This window comes from Suncus etruscus, chromosome 14 (genome assembly GCF_024139225.1).
Source record: "Suncus etruscus isolate mSunEtr1 chromosome 14, mSunEtr1.pri.cur, whole genome shotgun sequence".
In the NCBI taxonomy this organism is placed as follows: domain Eukaryota; kingdom Metazoa; phylum Chordata; class Mammalia; order Eulipotyphla; family Soricidae; genus Suncus; species Suncus etruscus.
Genome location: NC_064861.1, coordinates 34,815,876 through 34,834,623, shown reverse-complemented (window position 1 = coordinate 34,834,623; position 18,748 = coordinate 34,815,876). Strand labels below are relative to the sequence as shown.

General features: G+C 36.3%; 1 non-coding gene and 1 pseudogene across 1 annotated transcript; both read right to left on the bottom strand.

Annotated features, from left to right (window-relative positions):
- Positions 1–5,635: 5,635 nt before the first annotated feature.
- On the bottom strand, positions 5,636–5,735 carry LOC126029253 (uncharacterized; annotated as a pseudogene).
- A 12,588-nt stretch (positions 5,736–18,323) lies between these two features.
- On the bottom strand, positions 18,324–18,449 carry LOC126028793 (small nucleolar RNA SNORA51). The gene has a single exon (XR_007502506.1). It is a non-coding gene; the product is annotated as a small nucleolar RNA SNORA51 (small nucleolar RNA).
- Between the last annotated feature and the right edge of the window lie 299 nt (positions 18,450–18,748).

The following is an 18,748-nucleotide window of genomic DNA, read 5'->3' as shown; positions in this document are numbered from 1 at the left end:
GCGAGGCCCTCCCTACCAACCCCCCCTAACGTGGACTGTTTCTTGAAACCGGACCTAGGTCCAAAAGTATCCCCAATGCAAGAACTCTTCCAAGACCTCCATGCTGCAAATTTTTACCAATCTGAAGAAGGTCAGGGGGTGTGATAGGAAGATGCCTGGGAACCCACACACCACAAGAAAAACCCAAAATACAATGGGAAAAACTGTACTCCCAACATAGGCATAAGACCTGTAATACACCACCTCTCTACCTGCTCTCCCCCAAATGTAAGGTAGTCTTTTGCACCACTTTGGTCTTTTAAAAACCTTGCTAACTCATTTTATTTCTTTCTCTTTTTTTTTTTGTTTTTTTTTTCTTTTTTCTGTTTCTTAAATTTATTTATTAATTTTTAAATGTTTGTCCTACATATACATTTGTGAGCACATAATTTTTATTTATTTATTTATTTTATTTTATTTATTTTTATTTATCGTTTTTGGGTATGTGACCTGTTTCTGTTATCCCCTCTGTCCACCCCCAAATACACCGACAATATAATGTAGCACCACTTCCCCCTGCAAAGGCACACTAAATAAAGGGGAAACCTTACATACAAAAAAGAGCTCTTATCTACTAGAGATAGGAACTCATAGGTGTTTACAATACAGGGATATCTCTTACCTTGAAAATATGTCATGTGGAATCAATTTAGACCCCAGGTGATCAGATATCATTCATCCAGCCTTGAACCCTGGATCCCAGACATAGAAACAGCACAGCTCTTCACAACAGCTGCAGGAAACAAACTCCATCCGGGACAGCCTTAATACTGCCGGGTCAGCAACAAGGGCCAGCTCTAACATGATATCCTGACAACGAGGAAAATGTGAACAACTTGACCTTAGAGCAGATTAGCCTACCTTACCAGCTAACGACAAGACAAAACCAGAAGACTTGGCACCCTTTGGTAGGTCCAAAAGCCAAGATCGTGATTCACAGATGACTGGCTGCTAGAACCACGACCAGACTGTATACATCTCGGGACCAATAAAAAAGCCCTAGTTTAGGGTTTGAACTATGACTTGCACAATAAACATGATCCCCAGTCCCAAAGGTCTGGCAGAGACAATTGTAACGGAATGGGGCTTCTGGAAGCACAAAGAAAGACGCTATCCTAGGTGCCATCCTATGTTCAGTGCAAAGACCAAGATCACCAACCACAGAAGATGGATTAAAACGACACTGAGGTAACAGAACCTCCAGAACCACAAAGACTGACTTCATCATAAGTCCCACCTCAGGATCTGTGCAGATACTGAGACCTCTAAACACAGAGCTCTGATTATATCAACCTGGAAAGAGCAGAGGTCTTCCATACACCAAAAAAAAAAAAAAACAAAAAACAAAAAACAAAACCCACCACTGGGAGAGTAAATGATCCTGAGCAAAGTCTAGAGCTGATCCCATGACAGTATACTCCAAGGACGGAGAGACCCCATATTTCTTAGGCCAAGTGAATTCCTTTTCGAATGACCCCAATATTTACTGTGCCAGGGCAGGAGGGACAAAAACAAAAATACAAAAAGCACAAAACCTTGGTTATTTTTATATATATATATATATATATTTTACCTTCATTTATTATTGTAATTATTATTTTTATTTACCTATCTATTTTGATCGATTTCTCTGTTTGGGGGTGATTATTGAAAGTGTTGTCCCCAATTATACTTATTTTTTTATCTTCCTTTCTTTTCTTTTGCTATGTGCTATGCCATGATTCTTATTTCAAGAACATGGCATGTTTTTTGTTTGTTTGTTTTTTGTTTGTTTGTTTTTTGTTTGTTTTGTTTTGTTTTGTTTTTTGTCTGTTTTTTGTGGTGCTTATCGATATAGTTGGAGTCCTCATTGGATATTTGACACCGTTTTTGGTACTGGTGGAGTGTTTCATCTTCTTTTTCCCCTTCATCTCCCAAATTGATGATGAGAGCCTCTAGAAGGATTCCACCCATTTTTGGGGTATTAGACTCTTACCCTAGTTTATGTATCTTCTCTTTCTCAGGCAAAACCACGCAATTTGAACTAGATAGTCCTGCCTACAGTTAGAGGGGGAGATACGGGAGGCATCAAGACCAAACAGGTGCAATACTACTAAGTAGAGGGTTGGATACAGAGGGGATCACATATTATGGCCGCCCTGGGGGTGAGGGAAGAAGGAATGGGAGGTAGGACAAATACAGAGGTGTAGGGAGGACAATCTGGTGATGGGAATCCCCCCTGATTTTATGTAAATATGTACCTAAAATGTTATTGACAACAATATGTAAGCCACTATGATCAAAATAAAAATTATATTAAAAAATACATTTTATTGGGTCTAGATCACACAGAGACTCTAAGAAGAGGCAGGGAATAGAAAGAACAGGCCAAAAAAAATGCAGAAAAGAGGACTCACAATAAACATAGAGAAGTAAATGAAGTGGGAAGAAAGCTCATGCTCTGAGAGTGTAAATGTAAGTAATACACTTGAATTTTGGAGGAATCTAGTACTTAAGAGTATGTTATTTACTCAAAAACATTTAAAAAGAAATCTGTATAACTGTGGTGCATTTAAATTGCATCAATTAATAATGTTATATATGTAGCAATTCAATTATAAAGCTGTTAATCAACTCTTTGAATGATTTCATTGTGCCTTTATTATAATCAAGACAAGCATGAAATAGAAATACATGTCTTTACACAGATGTAAATTACTTAAACTGCTGAAATGTAATGTTCTTTATTATGCTACTCCCTGTTAGGTTCTACAGTTTCATTGAGAAATCAGTGAGTCTTATGATGGCTTAAGACTTAAAAATAGGGGCCGGAGAGAAAGCATGGAGGTAAGGCGTTTGCCTTTCATGCAGGAGGTCATCGGTTCGAATCCCGGCGCCCCATATGGTCCCCTGTGCCTGCCAGGAGCAATTTCTGAGCCTGGAGCCAGGAATAACCCCTGAGCACTGCCAGGTGTGACCCAAAAACCAAAAAAAAAAAAAAGACTTAAAAATAGGGGCCGGGCGGTGGCGCTAGAGGTAAGGTGCCTGCCTTGCCTGCGCTAGCCTTGGACGGACCGCGGTTCGAGCCCCCTGCGTCCCATATGGTCCCCCAAGCCAGGAGCAACTTCTGAGTGCATAGCCAGGAGTAACCCCTGAGCATTACCAGGTGTGGCCCAAAAACCAAAAACCAAAAAAAAAAAAAAAAGACTTAAAAATACACTCAGCTTTTCTCTTGAAGCTAGTAGCTTGAAAAAACCTGAGTAATATAAAATAAACTTGAATATCATGACATTTATATGGGGTATTTATCATATTACATATGATTTCATACAAAACATTTTAAGTTAATTATCAGGAAAACTTGACATTCAAAAGATAACAAATAAATCCTATGAATTTCCAGACTCTACATATGTTGGAAAAGCCCTAGAAGTACGTGTTCTATTTTGAGATGGACAAGGTATCTAATAATCATTTTGGATACCAAAATTCACATTAGAGGTTTTCTTTTGTTTACCTTTGTCCCTCTTTACCCTACTGTATTCTCTCACATTTTCTTTTTCTTTTCTTCCTTCCTTCTTACTTTTCTTTCTTTCTTCCTGCCCCCTTCCTCCTTCCCTCTCTCCCTACCTTTCCTTTTCTTTCTTCCTTTCTTTTTCTGTTTCTTCCTTTCTTTATTTCTTCCTTCTTTCCTTCTTTCTTTCTTTCTTTCTTTCTTTCTTCTTTCTTTTTTTCTTTCTTTCTTCTTCCTTCCTTCCTTTCTTTTTCTTTCTTTCTTTCTTTTCTTTCTTTCTTTTTCTTCCTTCCTTCCTTTTTCTTTCTTTTTCTTTCTTTCTTTCTCTCTTTCTCTCTTTCCTTCTTTCTTTCTTTCTTTCTTTTATCTTTCTTTCTCTCTTTCCTTCTTTCTTTCTTTCTTTCTTTTATCTTTCTTTCTTTCTCTCTTTCTTTCTTTCGTCTGTCTGTCTTTCTTTCTTTCTTTCTTTCTTTCTTCTTTCTTTTTCTTTCTTTCTTAGGAGGTGGTAGTGCTCAAGGCTCACTCATGTCTCGGATCATTCCTGACAGTGCTCAAGGGACCATACAGGTTGCCAGGGATCGAATCACTTTTTGTCATGTTCAAGACAAGCACCCTACCATCATTCTGGCTCCTCTTACTCTTTCCTTCACTCCTTTTCTTTCCTCTATTCCTATTTATTACTTTTATCATTTGAGATAAAATGCAACATAAAAGAACTCAAAGAATTATGAATTTGTGTCACCAATAGGGTTCTGTATATCATTATAGAGATGATATTTAAGGAGGTGAGCTATGTGCTTTTTTTTTTTTAAAGAAAATGTATTTTTAACTGGTAGTAGAAATAAACAGCCCAGCTCAGCAACTAAAACCAAATTAATTTCAGCAGCTAAATTCTCTCAGTTGAGATTGAATTGAGATTGGGCTAATTCTGGGTCTTTCCTGGTGAAATGAGATAAGGCTAACCCCCTCTGCACTCACCCTGTCACCCAGCTGCTCCGCCCACAAATGCAATATTCCTGGCAGAAAAATGGCCTAACTCCTCCTCCACCAAACTCCAGAAGAAAATAATAGCCACTGATACTTCCCAAGTGATATTGTCCTGGCTGATATCACTATGGTACTTTCAGTTGTGAAGGGAAAACTAATCCCCCTTTCTGCATGAACCATATCAACCAAACATCACCTCTACACCCTTCAAAGCTGCCAAATTTGTTTTGGATCTATAAATCATGAACTGAAGCTACCTCAATATATTACACTAGTGATAGCCTAGAAATATCAGAGGAAATCTGATGGAAAATTTACATAATATTTTATCAACCTCACTGAATCAAAACAGTTACACAGAAGGCTCAACTAGTATCAAACAGCCCAGTAAATCCTTAGACACTGACTTTAATAATACCATTGATGGATATAACAATTATATCAAATTGATCCTCATTGATATATTGTGATAATTACATTTGCCTTTGTGTCGTGACAAGCAGTATTAAGTAACTATATGCTTGCAAGTGGCCAAGCTAAGGTGGTGGATAGGAGATTGTGGACCCAGGTATTGTGAGGTCATACTGGGGGATTGTTGTTTAAACATTTAGTGTCTGAAACTACTGTATTGTGAACAACTTGGTAAACAATGGTGTTAAATAAAAATAAGAAGGAATATTTTTTTTGGAAAACTTCTAGGTAAAGGAAAGAAAGATTCACATTTAGTGCTGAACCAGCAACCATCTTATGTACTGGTACAGATGATGACTTTAGTATGCAAAAGGTGTTTAATTGTACAATACTGGGGAAAGAGCTTGGGGAGTTGGGGACAAGGAGAGGAGACGAGAATGGATCTTTTATGCTTTTAAAAGGAGTTTATATTGTTAGAAAATTATCAAAAACTATAATGAATTGAAACAAATGATTTTATGGGAGGCCACATACTATTACTTTATCATATTGTAGAGGAAGCTAACACATTTCCTTGAAATGACGATGCCTGAATTGAATCTTGGAGGATGAAAAGTACTGACCAAAAAAGGAGGACATTTCCTTTTTTTATAATAAAATATTGCTTCTTTGAAAATTCCTCTTCTGCTGCCTTCTTTTTCTTTCATAAATATAGAATGCTTCACAACTTTGTATGTCATTCTTGTGCAGAAACTATGCTAATCTTTTTATATCATTCCAATTTTAGTATATGCACAACCAATACAAGAAAGGAAGACATTTCTTGAATAGTGATGCTAAAACGAAATGTTTTCTCAAAGAACTACTGGGTAAGGCAGTCAAAAAAATGGCACACCTTGTTGATTTTTTTTTAATCTAGGCATGGACAATGAGAGATTTTTTAATTCCTTAGCTTGAAATGTGGATTGGAATCTTGTCCCTATTAAGAGGAACTCTCAGAAGCTGTTTGAAGACACACTTGAGAATATGTATGACATGTTGTTGATACTATCTGAACTTTATATATTATTAAACAAAATTAATTCCCCTACATAGATGTTTAAAATTTGGTGGCATGTGGTTATATGCTGTGGTCACCTAATTCAAGACTCATAAATAATTTATCTTGATTGTTGCAAGTCAGCCCCTGAAGAGGTTGACTGATGGAGGGATGGAGGATGAGGTCTTTCCCCTTCAGCTCAAAGCACGCCTCTGCCACCCTGTATAGCCGACGGTTCTGAGGTGAAATGGCGGGTAAACAGCTCGCAGACAGTCAGGCTTGTGGAAATATTAGCTTTATTCGGTGGACAAGACTGAAGTCCAAAGCCTCAGCATCAGTGCCAGCCAAAAGTCCCTCACCTTCCACAGACCCTTGTTTTTATCCCCCAGAATCAGGTACCACCCAATGGTGGGATCAGATACCACCCAATGGTGGAAGCAGAATCAGGTACCACCCTAGGATGGGGGCAGAATGCCAGGTCACACCCTAGGGTAGGGCACAATCACCGATCAGGGTAGGGTCAGTAGCATAATAATCCCATAAAATGTTTAAATACACACACTTGATTATTAAAAGTTTCCACCTATCAATTTGGAGTTATCTGGCTTCCTTTTCTATCTCCTACCAATATGTGCACATGGAGAAGTTTCCTATTATACCTGAGAAGTTCTAAGATTCTGATCCAACAGGAACTATAAGCAGCTTCTGATAAGACCAGACATCTAACCATTGGGGAAAAGATAAATGATGTTATACATATTCAGGAAAAGCACTGAACAGATTAGTAATAAATCATGAAAGACTGTAATTTTGCTAAGGTATTTGGTTGCTGACCTTGAAAAATTTTCTGTTTGGAGATGGCATAGATTCTCAGTTTAGAAAACATAGTTTAAATATATATTGTAGGGTGTAAAATGTGTTGAAAAAAGAACAAGAACATTCATCAATAGGAAGACAAAGTACAGCTTTTTGCAGTATTCAAGGTAAACAAAGATGATGGTCTGCAACAAAAAGATGAATAGATGCACAAAGCTTAGGATGTTTAAATTTAATTAAAATTATTGACTGGGTGTGTATGAGAGGAAAGATAATCCCCAGTTTTTATCTTTTGTTAAAAAATGGTGTCATAGTCTGAATTTGCAAGTCAGAAATAAAGAACACTTTGGAATTAAAGTAATTAAATAATAATGGGTTAATTTAGATGGGTTGATATTGAAGAACACACGGGTTGGTTGTATGTTGCTGCTAATGATGTAAATATTTAACCTATATGTTTTTGAAGCACTGAAGAGAGATCTGGATTAGTCATGTAAATACAAACATAAGTGTTACAAGAAGATTCAAACCACAACACCCAAAATTTAAAATGTGCCTGTCAAGGAGACAGGTTGGGAAGGGAACCTGGCTACACTGGTGCAAGGAAATTGACATTGGTAGTGTGACTGGAGCTGAAACAGTATGCTTAAAACTCAACTATGAATAACTTTGTAAGTAATAGTATCTTAATTTTAAAAATTCAATTATAATATAGAATATTTAGATGACAATTGAAGCCATAAGAGTAGAGACCACTCTCTTACTAAGATCACCGATTCTAAGAAGAAAGTGTAAGGAATAACCAGGAATCATAGGGAAAGGGAAGATAAAAAGAGTCAAGAAATAAAAAGAAAATTAAAGGGAGGATAAGCATAGAATTAAGGAATCCTCACGTTTAAGTGGCATACTTTGAGGGCAAAGAAGTGGGGAGGTTGTGTTTTAAGGTTCAAAGGATACAGAGAAAAGTGATGTAAACTCTAGAGAGAAAATAATTTCAAAAATATTAATAATTTCAAAAATACTAAATTTAGACATACATTACTAACTTTTCAGCCAATTATATTGACCCATTCCTGAGTGTTGAAAATATGTAAAATTTATTCTCTAACTATAAATGTAATACAGCTAAGGGGATAATGGTAAGTAAAGTAATACTAGCCTTAAATATGACTGTAGCTAAATTCAATAAGCCTCTGAAAAATCAATTTGAAATTAATGAATGTAAGGTTTTAAACTAATATCTAATAGAACACCAAAGTTACCATTTCAGTTTTGGCAGTTCTCATTTCTAGTCCAATATTTTTCTTTTTTTAATATAATTTTTATTTTAATCAGAGTGGCTTACATATCGTTCACAGTAATATTCCAGGTACATATTAACATGGAATCAGGGGAATTCCCATCACCGAATTTTCCTCCCTCTACCTCCGTTCCCATCCTGTCTCCCATATCCTCCACTCTTCCCCCCAGTGGCTGCTAGAATGTGTGGTCCCTTCTGTGTCTAGTTTATTACTTAGTAGTCTTATAACTCTTTGGTCTTGGTACTTCCATTAATGCCCCCTCTAATTGGGAGGCGGACTAGATAGTTCAAGTTATGTGGTTTTGTTTGAGGCAGAGAAAAGTAATAAAATGGGGTAAAAATCAACTATGCCTACAATGGGCAGAGTCCTTCTAGAGAGGCTCTCCTCCTCCGTTTGAGAGACGAAGGGGAAAAAAGAAGGTGAAACACCACAACAGTTCAAAAAAATATCAAATAAGATATCCAGTGAGCACTGCATCAATAAAGATATGCACCACATAATTGCCATGGTCATGAGATAAAAAAAGCACGACAGAGTGCAAAAAGGAAGAAGAGAAAAGAAGAAAGAGAAAGTAAATATATAAATAAAAAATGGATAACTACTTCAATAGCCACCCCAAAACAAAGAAATTGACAAAAATTAGATAAAAGAAAAAAAAGAGTATTTTGTGCTTTTTGTCTCTTTTTTTTTTCCCTCCTGCAAAGGCACAGTAAATATTGGGGTCATTCGAAAAGGGAATCCCCTTGGCCTAAGAGATACAGGGTTTCTCCACCCTTGGAATATATTGTCATGGGATGCAGGGGTCTCAAACTCAATTTACCTGGGGGCCTCAGGAGGCAAAGTCGGGGTGATCCTTGAGTGCAAATTCAGTAGTAAGTCTTGAACATTGGGAGGTGTGACCCAAACAACTAAAACAAAACAAAACAAAAAAGATTCCTCTAGGGCAGGGCCACAAAATGTTGTATGAGTTTGAGACCCCTGATTGACTCTTTTCAAGTTCATTTACTCTCCCGTTGGTGCTTTTGTGGTGTATGGAAGACTTCTGCACCGATCTGGATGATAAAATCAGACCTCTATATCTAGAGATCTCAGTGTCTGCACAGGTCAAGAAGTGGAACTTATGATGAAGTCTTTCTTTGTGATTTTAGAAGTTCTGTTTCCTCAGTGTCATTTTAATCTGTCTTCTGTGGTTGGTGGTCTTGGCCCTTGTCTTGGCCCTTGCGCTGAACCTCGGATGGAGCCTGGGATATCATCTTTCGTTATGTTTCCAGAAGACCCATTCAGTTCTAATTGCCTCAGTCAGGTCTCTGGAATTAGAGATCCTGGTTGTTGTGCAGGTCGTAGAACAAACCCTAGAGTAGGGCTTTCTTGTTGGTCCCAGAATACATACTGCCCAGTCATGGTTCTATCAGCCAGTCATCTGTAGATCACGTTCTTGGCTTTTGAACAGCCCAAAGTGTGACAAGTCTTCTGATTTTGTTTTATCATTAGTTTGTGATGTAGGATAACCTGTTCTTATATCCATTTGTTCCCAATTTCCTCGTTGTCAGGATATCATATTAGAACTGGCACATGTTGGTGTTTGATCAGTATTCAGGATGTCCCAGATGGGATTTGGTTCCTGTAGCTGTTGTGAAGAACTGTGTCATTTCTATGTCTGGGATTCAGGGTTCAAGGCTGGACAGTTGGTGTCTAATCTCCTGGAGTCTAAGATGGGTCCACATGACATATTTTCAAGGTGAGAGATTCCCCTGTATTGTAAATAAGTATGAGTTCTTATCCCTAGTAGATAAGAGCTTGTTTATATACGTGAGATTTCCCCTTTTTTAGTGTGCCTTTGCAGGAAGAAATGGTGCTTCATTATATTGCTGGTGCATTTGGGGGTGGAAAGAGAAGAACAGAGAAACAAGTCACAAACCCAAAAAAGATAAAAATAGAAATAAAAATATATTTGCTCACAGATGTATAGAGAAAAATGATTAAAAAAATTAAATAAAAAATAAAGAGGTAGTGTTATACAGGTCTTATACTTATGATGAAAGTATAGGTTTCCCCAATGTCTTTTGAGATTTTCTTGTGGGGTGTGGGTTCCCAGGCGCCTTTTCATCACACATCCTGCCCTTCTTGAAATTGGTAAAAGATTTGCGGCGGGGGGGGGGGGTGGGTGGGTCTTGGATAGAGTTCTTGCATTGGGAGTTCTTTTAGGGCTAAGTCTGGTATCCAGCAACAGTCCACCTTAGAAAGAGTTGGTAGGGAGGGTCACACAGCATGAGTCAGCAGGGGTGTTGGTTGTCTTTTCCTGCCAGGAATGAGGTGTGGGTTTGAGTGGGTGTCCCTTCACTTGGGTGCTGAGTACTGGTTTGTTGGAGTAGGAGGTCAGTCTTGATGCCTAATAGATTAAGAACTGAGGGTGAAGAGTTTTAATAAGTTGGAAAATCTGGATGGGATTGAGGGGTGAAGGGATAGTCGGATTCTAGAAGGGGAAAAGGGGAAAGTATATGGAAGGGGCAGAAAAGAAGAAAAGAGAAAATAAGATTAAATAGAAAAAGAAAAAGGAAAAACAAAGAAGAAGAAGTAGTAGTGAGAAGAGAGGAGAGAAGAGCGTGGGCATGTTATTTTGCTTGAGTATATTCAATGAGTAGGCCCCATAGTATAGGTCACATAGTAGGTCACAGTTGCTGCATCAATGATCTAGCTGGTAACATGCTTCAGGTCCTAAAAGAAGGTATAACCTAGAGATAAACGGTATGTTAAAGAGTTTTATTGAGACAATTTTGTAACGCAACCTGGGTATGGTATCTCGTGTGGCTTAGCTCCGAGGTGCCATCTTAAGTTGTCCACCCTTTGTATCCAAGAACTCCTGTGGACAGAAAAGCTGAGAGGTTACTTTAAATATAGTAAGCTTAAGGCATTAACACATATTATTTTGAAATTCTTCCATTGGAGTCAGTGATTTCCCATGGTATTCTTTACCTGTAATCTTGTATAAGATCCCTAAGAGATAATTATGGGTCTTTGTAGTAACAGGCTGATTACATACCTGTTCTCTCTACACTGCTTTTTCTGCTGTTGCTGGTTTCTTTATGGTATAATGTGTGGTTGAGAGTTTATATTGTTCCTTTTTAATGTGTTTCGAGCTCTACTCCCCAGTATATGTGTGATGTTACAGTGTTTGGAGATTCTACCCAGTTGAACCCTGTTATTTGATCATTGAGTATTAGTTGTATATATGGTGTATTTTCTAGGTGCTTCAGAATAGTGCTATCATTCTGTGTTTATCTTTCATTTTCTGGCTTACTTCATTCAACATAATATGTTCTAGGTCCATCCACGTTGCTGCAAAGTCTGTGATTGAACATTTCTGACTGCCATGTAGTATTTCATTGTGTATAGATACCACATCTTAATGATCCACTCATCTGTTGTTGGGCATAGAGGTTGGCTTCAAGACTTGGCTATTATACTGAGTGCTGCGATAAACAGTGGGGTGCACACATATTTTGGGATGAATGTCCTTCCGACTTGGGGGTAGATACCTAGGAGAGCAATTGCTGGGTCAAATGGCAGCTCGATTCTGAGTTCCTTGAGCACTCTCCAGACTGTTCTCTATAGGTGTTGGACTAGGGGGCATTCCCACCAGCAGTGGATGAGAGTGCCTTTCATACCGCATCCTCGCCAACATAGTGTTCCCATTATTTTTGATGTGAGCCATCCTCACTGGTGTAAGGTGGTACCTCATTGTTGTCTTGATTTGGATTTTCCTAAAGATGAGTGAAGTTGAACATGTTTTCATGTGTTTGTTGGCTATCTTTCAATCTTCTTTGGTGAAGTGTCTATTCATTTCATCTCCCCATTTTTCTTTGTCTAGCCCAATATTATTCTATAATGCATGATACTTGCTTCCTACACTCAACTTTCAAATTTTCACTTAAAAATATTTCTGACTTCTATATGGCATTCTTGTATCAGTTGTATGGCAAATAAACATATATTTAAGCTGGACAAACTTTAAGGACATTTTGAGTTCTGTTTGATCTCATGCTCCTCTAAACAATTCTATATCCTTTCTCTTCCTCACTTCTAAGATGCCCAGCTGTCTCAACTGTTTGAAATGTAGCATTAATAGTGAAGTAACTTTGACAAACACTCAGCCCTGAGCAAACTAGGAAAATCAGTAACCCTTGCAGACTGCAGACAAACTATCCCATAACAGAAAATATTCTGCCTAAAAAATAACTGAGCTTCCCACTCAGTTAAGAAAGAAGCATGAGAAAGAACAAAATTCTCTACAAAGGAAATCAAGTTTAACACTAATTAAGAAGTTTTTTGAATTAAATGATGAAACTCAATTGTGCAATTAAGCTTCTCCAAGTTAGACCAAGAATTTGCCTAAGAAGAGCAAGATTAGAGGTCTTGTTTTTGTTTTTGTTTCCAAACTAGGTAGATTGGCAAAGCAAAGTCAGAATCCACCTTGATGTTTAAACTCATATTTCACTTGTAAGATCTACTTTTATAAAGTCTTTTTAAGCTGGCGTGTGTCTTATGTGGTGATTTTAATTATCATATCAAATGATGTTTTAAAATTTCCAATTCCCTTCAAATCGACTAAATGCATCATGCTATTTTTATTCACTCTTTTTCAGTTCATTATAGGTGATATATCAGAAAACAAATGGTAATTTTGACCTTCCTCAGCTCAGCAGCAATATAATTCCACATGTTAATAATGAGATGACAAGATAACTCATAGTAAATGGAAACAATCTTTTTCCTTTTAGACTAGTATGTGGATAATGTGGTTTTTTTATTTTGATATGGAAAAAAAAGATATTTTTCAAGAATTCATAGCTTCTCAATACCTGGCAGCCTATAAACCTCAAACTAATTTTATGAAAAACTATAAACTTTTATGAAAAGGTACTCAAAATATTCAGTGAATAGGAAATACCTTCTCAGTCATTGCATATCAATAATTTCATCTGATTTCTTTCAGATTAATTGAATAACCTATGATTCCTTAATTTATATGTGTAATATACATATATATTTTTTAACTTGTGGGCTACACCTATAGTGTTCAGAATTGAATCCTGGGTCTGCATTCAGAAATCACTCCAAAAGAATTCAGGGGATCATATGTGGTGTTGAGAATTGAACCCTTGTCAGCCTCATGCAAGACAAATGCTCTACCTGCTTTGCAATTGCTCTGACCCCAGGACACATTTTTTAATTCTTGCAACTTACAGCAAATAGAAAAAACTTACAGCAAAAAAGAAAAACTCTAAATGTCCTCTTCTTGTTCCTATTAGCTGAGATTTTTTCCTCTATTTTTTGAAAACCCAAATAATGTGCTTGCAAATTTTTCTTAAAGAACTTGAATTATTCAAATTTTAATTTATCCCCATAAATTATACATTTATAAAAGTGTCATAAAATTTTGGTCTCTTATTAAAACAACCAATTAAACAAAATTTATACTAAAACTGTAGGACAAAAACTATTAAAGGTGAGAATGCATTTGTATTTCCAATCTTTCTAAGTAAACGAATGTCATTAGTATCATTTCCAGTTTCCCAGTGCTAAATCTGAGCTAATTTAATTTTACATGGTCAACTTGAAGTTTATCTTCTTGCTCTTCAATTTTTTCCTTTATTCATATTGGGTTGCACAGAAATAACTAAGATATGAAATGTTTATATTTGAAACAATAGATTAAAAGTAATCTCCATTTAGTAAGTTATTTTGCATTTAATTAAATATTTTAGCACTTTGGATATTTTGATAAATAAAACTAGAAAAGTTTTTATTATTCTTACTTGAATCATTGTCCACTCAAGGGAGTAAACAATAAAAAAAACAGTGAATTCGGTTAATAGTTCTGGTGACATTTCAGTAATCTGAAGTAAATAATGTTTGATCTGTGATGTAGGATGAGAACAATCAGTGGTCCTCAAACTATGGCCCGCGGGCCACATATTGTATTTGTATCTGTTTTGTTTCTTCATTGCAAAATAAGATATATGTAGTGTGCATAAGAATTCGTTCATAAGTTTTGTTTTTACTATAGTCAGACCCTCCAATGGTCTGAGGGACAGTGAACTGGCCCCCTGTTCAAAAAGTTTGAGGACCCTAATTGATCAGAAAAGTTGAGACTTGAAATGCTCTTTGGAACTAGATATGCACTAAATGGTACAGTTAGAGATTGCCTGGTAAAGAGAAGGGCAAATAAAAATCACTTCTACACTTAGGTAAGAGTATGTGTTTTAGAAAAAAGAAAGAGAGAGAGAGTGAGTGTGTGTGTGTGTGTGTGTGTGTGAGAGAGAGAGAGAGAGAGAGAGAGAGAGAGAGAGAGAGAGAGAGAGAGAGAGAGAGAGAGAGAGAGAGAGAAAGAGACTAGTGTAGCCAGAACATGTTAAGGAAGGATGTGAGAGGTCCAAGCGACAATACAGGGGTTAAGACCTAAAGCCTACCTTGATCTTTTCCTGGCACTGCAAATGTTCCCCATAACACCATCAGACTTAATCCTGAGCTGAGAGCCAGGAGTAAGCCCTGAGCACTGCCAGATATGGCACTGAAACGAAAAATAACAAGAGAGAGGTATGGGAGGATGAAATGAGATAAAACGAAAATTGAGAAATAGAAGAAATAGTCATAAATCAAGTTATTATGACATCCTTAGATTATTTTTAAAAGGTTTGGGGCCAGAGAGATAGCGCAGCGGTAAGGCGTTTGCTTTGCATGCAGAAGGACAGTGGTTCGAATCCCAGTATCCCATATGGTCCCCTGAGCCTGCTGGGGGCGATTTCTGAGCGAAAAGCCAGGAGTATCCCCTGAGCGCTGCTGGATGCGACCCAAAAACCAAAACCAAAACAAAACCAAAACAAAACCAAACAAAACAAAAGGTTGAACTTTATTCCCAAAGAAGTGAAAGTTATTTGTAATGACTCCCAACTGCTCTTTGGAGAGTGGACTGAGGCAAGCAAAAAAGAAAGCAAAAAGACACTCAATAACTCAGAAAGAGATAAGTGAGGTTAGAATGGGAATGGGAATGGGAATGTTTTTTACATAGAATATGTAATATTCAACTTATCTTTTTTCTTCTATTTTCAATATCTATTTTAGGCACCATGATTTAAAGTCTATATGTTACTTTTTGTTATTTATGCCTCAATACCCAAATTTTCAGCACTACAATTAATTTATTTTTAAGCATTTTATATATTATATGGTTAACATTGTGAGGCTTAATTTCATCCATTTAGTGGGTACTTATTCATTGGTGAATTTAATATTTCTTATACATTTTAATATATGCATACTGGTTCTTTTAAAAAATTAAATAATTGGGGAGAGAAAGCATTAAATAATTAAGATATACAGAGTAAAAATTGTTTAAAAAAAGTTAAGAGGTGAATATCAGTCATACAAAAATTGTTAAAAAAATTAAGAGTTAAATATCAGTCATACAATGTTCCAACACAATATTTCCCTCATCAATGTTTGTTTCCCGCCACCAATTTTCCCAATTACCTTTCAGTCATCCAACCCCCAGCCTTCCGCATGACAGACACCTCATATTCTCTCTCTCTCTCTCTCTCTCTCTCTCTCTCTCTCTCTCTCTCATACACACTACACACAATCACCTTTTTCTTTTGGGCACTGTGGTTTGGAACACTGTTACTGAGAGGATATCATGTATATCACTTTACTTCCTTCCAACTTCCAAGTATTTCCTAGTGATCAGTGATCATATCCAACTAATACCGTCATCTCTCTTAATTAAACTTAAATTAAACTCTTAAACTAAACTAATCTCTCTTAACTTCCCACCCATCATTTCTATTGTCACTGGTATTATTCTCATGCTATGGGTTTTTGGTGTTTTTATTTTTATATCCCACAGATGAGTGCAATCCTTCTATGTCAGTCCCTTTCCCTTTGACTAATTTCATTCAGCATGATATTCTCCAAGTTCATCCATTGTACAAGCAAATTTCATGACTTCATTTTTTCCCTAATAGCTACATAGTATTCCACTATGCAGATGTTCCATAGTTTCTTTATCAACTCATCTGTCCTTGGGCACTTGAGTTGTTTCCAGATTCTGGATATTGTAAATAATCCTCCAATGAACATGGGAGTGCAGATGCCTTTTCTTCGTTTTACTTTTGTTTGGTACCTTATGGTATAGACCCACAAATTGTAGTGCTGGGTCAAATAAAAGCTTAATTTTTAGATTTTTGAGGATGTCCACCTTGTTTTTCAAAAAAACTAGACCAGTCGACATTTTCATTAGCAATGAATGAGAGTCCCTTTCTCCCAATGTCTGCCCAATGTCCGTGTCAGCACTGGTTTTTCTTGTTCTTCTTAATGTGTGCCAGTGTGATATGAGGTGATATAACACTGTCATTTATATTTGAATATTTCCAATGATTAATGATGTGAAGCATTTTATCATGTGTTTTAGAAATTTTTTTGAGGACATTTTTATTCTACTTTTCTGTCCATTTTTTTGTTGGGTTGGGTGTTTTTGATAAGCTCTGTAAAACCAGTGCCTTGTTTATCTTAAATATTAATCCCTTATAACATGAGTATTGGGTGAAGCGTTTCTCCCATTTTGTGATGGTCTTTTGTTTACTTTGAAGTACAGAAGCTTCTTAATTTATCTTTGCTTCCACTTGCTTGGCCAGTGGTATTTGATCCTTGAAATTGCCTTTATCTTAGAACTTCCCTTTAGGAAAGTTCTGCCCATGTTTTTCTTGCTTCTCTTACAATTTAGTTCTGATGTCAAAATATTTAATCTACTTTGGTTTAACCTTTGAGAATGCTGTTATAAAGAGGTCTGACTTTATTTTTTAGCACATAGCTGACCAGCTTTCCAGTACCACTTTCCTTGATTCATACTTTTTGCTTCTTTATCAAAAACTATCATTTTACTTACCAATACAATATATTCTGTGCTTGCCAGGGGTGATTTCTGAGCATAGAGCCAGGAGTATCCCCTGAGCACTGACAGGTGTGACCCAAAAACCAAAAATAAAATAAAATAAAATAAAATGATCTTTTCTTATATGTAAATTTGTCCTTTATGTATGTTGACTTATTTTCCACCAGAGTTTTGCATTATGTGAGTATTATTACTTTTAGTTATATTGACTTGTATTTTCAATTTTTTACTTTTACTAATAAGATTTTTATAGACACTCATGCACATATTTCTTGGTACATGTGTATTGGAGTCTGAAATTTGCTGGCTCTACATATAGTTAAGTCATTGCATTTGATATTTTCCAAAAGATCTCATTGCTCTGCATTTCTCTTTTCAATTTTGACTTTCTAGGGCATATTACTGTAGTTTTCCAATACATTTGTTGGGTTAAATGTGCATTGTATCTAACTTTTTCATTCATAATAGTAAAATGGAATGCTGCAAATACTAAATAATACCAAAAATTATAGCTGCATATTAATTTGCTTATTAAATTTTAGTAATGAAAATATAATGTTTAATTTCTTTACTATGTCTGTACTTTTCTACATTTCATAACTTTTAGTATATAAAATATAGCAGCATTCTAATGTGTGTCATTTGGGGGGAAATGTTTTCCTTTTTAACAACCAAAGCAGTTTTTTTAAGCTTTCTCTAGTTAATACAGTCTTTCAGTCTACTCTGAATTTTAGTTCCAGATTTAAGGATTTAGTATATGAGGTAATATTTCTTAGTAAATTATTAAAGGCAATTACAGTCCATGTCACAATCAATTGAAGACATTTTAAATGTCAAATTAAATAATTAATTTATTTCCAAATATAAAATTCTAAATTACATAACACACTTTTGATAATTTCTCTTTCAAATATGCTACCAGGTATTGCTACTGGATCTTTTTCTTTTTCCTAGTGGTCATTCAAGGATGCTTTCAGGGACACTCGGGAGGAAGTGTGGCAGCATAAGGACAGGTGATTCTTGATCTGAACACAAGTTTTAAAGAAAAGTTAACAGAAAATAGCATAATGTTTCTCACCTCTCAAAATATTCAAATTTAGGGGCCAGAGCAATGATGCAGCAGTAGGGTGTTTACCTTGCACGCAGCTGACCTAGGACAAACTGCAGTTCAATCATCCAGTGTCCCATATGGTCTCCCAAGCCAGGAGCAATTTCTGAGCACATAACCAGGAGTAACCCCTGAGCATCACAGGGTGTGGCCCCCAAAGAAATTCAAATTTAACTTTTTTTGTGTGTCCCCTAATTCACAATACAAACCAGGCAAAGGGTCTGGGTTGAGGTGTATATGGGGTGCATTTACTGTACCTCCTCTTTCTATACAGTCAGTGTAAAGAGCACAGCCTGTGGTAAGAATTAATTTAACTTTGAAAAAAATGTAATCTAAATTCTTATACTTCTATTCATGCTATCACTTAATAAATTCAACATAAAAATAAATCAGTATCTTTTTATAGACTATTCACTTGGTCAACAAATATATTATCTCACACTTACACCAACTCTCAATTTGTGAAAAATAATTTAACATTTATTTCAGACCATATATATTCTATTAATGATATGATTATGGCATAGATTAATGAAAATAAAGACTTATGGTCTTCTATTTCTATGGCTGGTACGAACCTCTCAAGTAGTGATTGGGGAATCCAGAA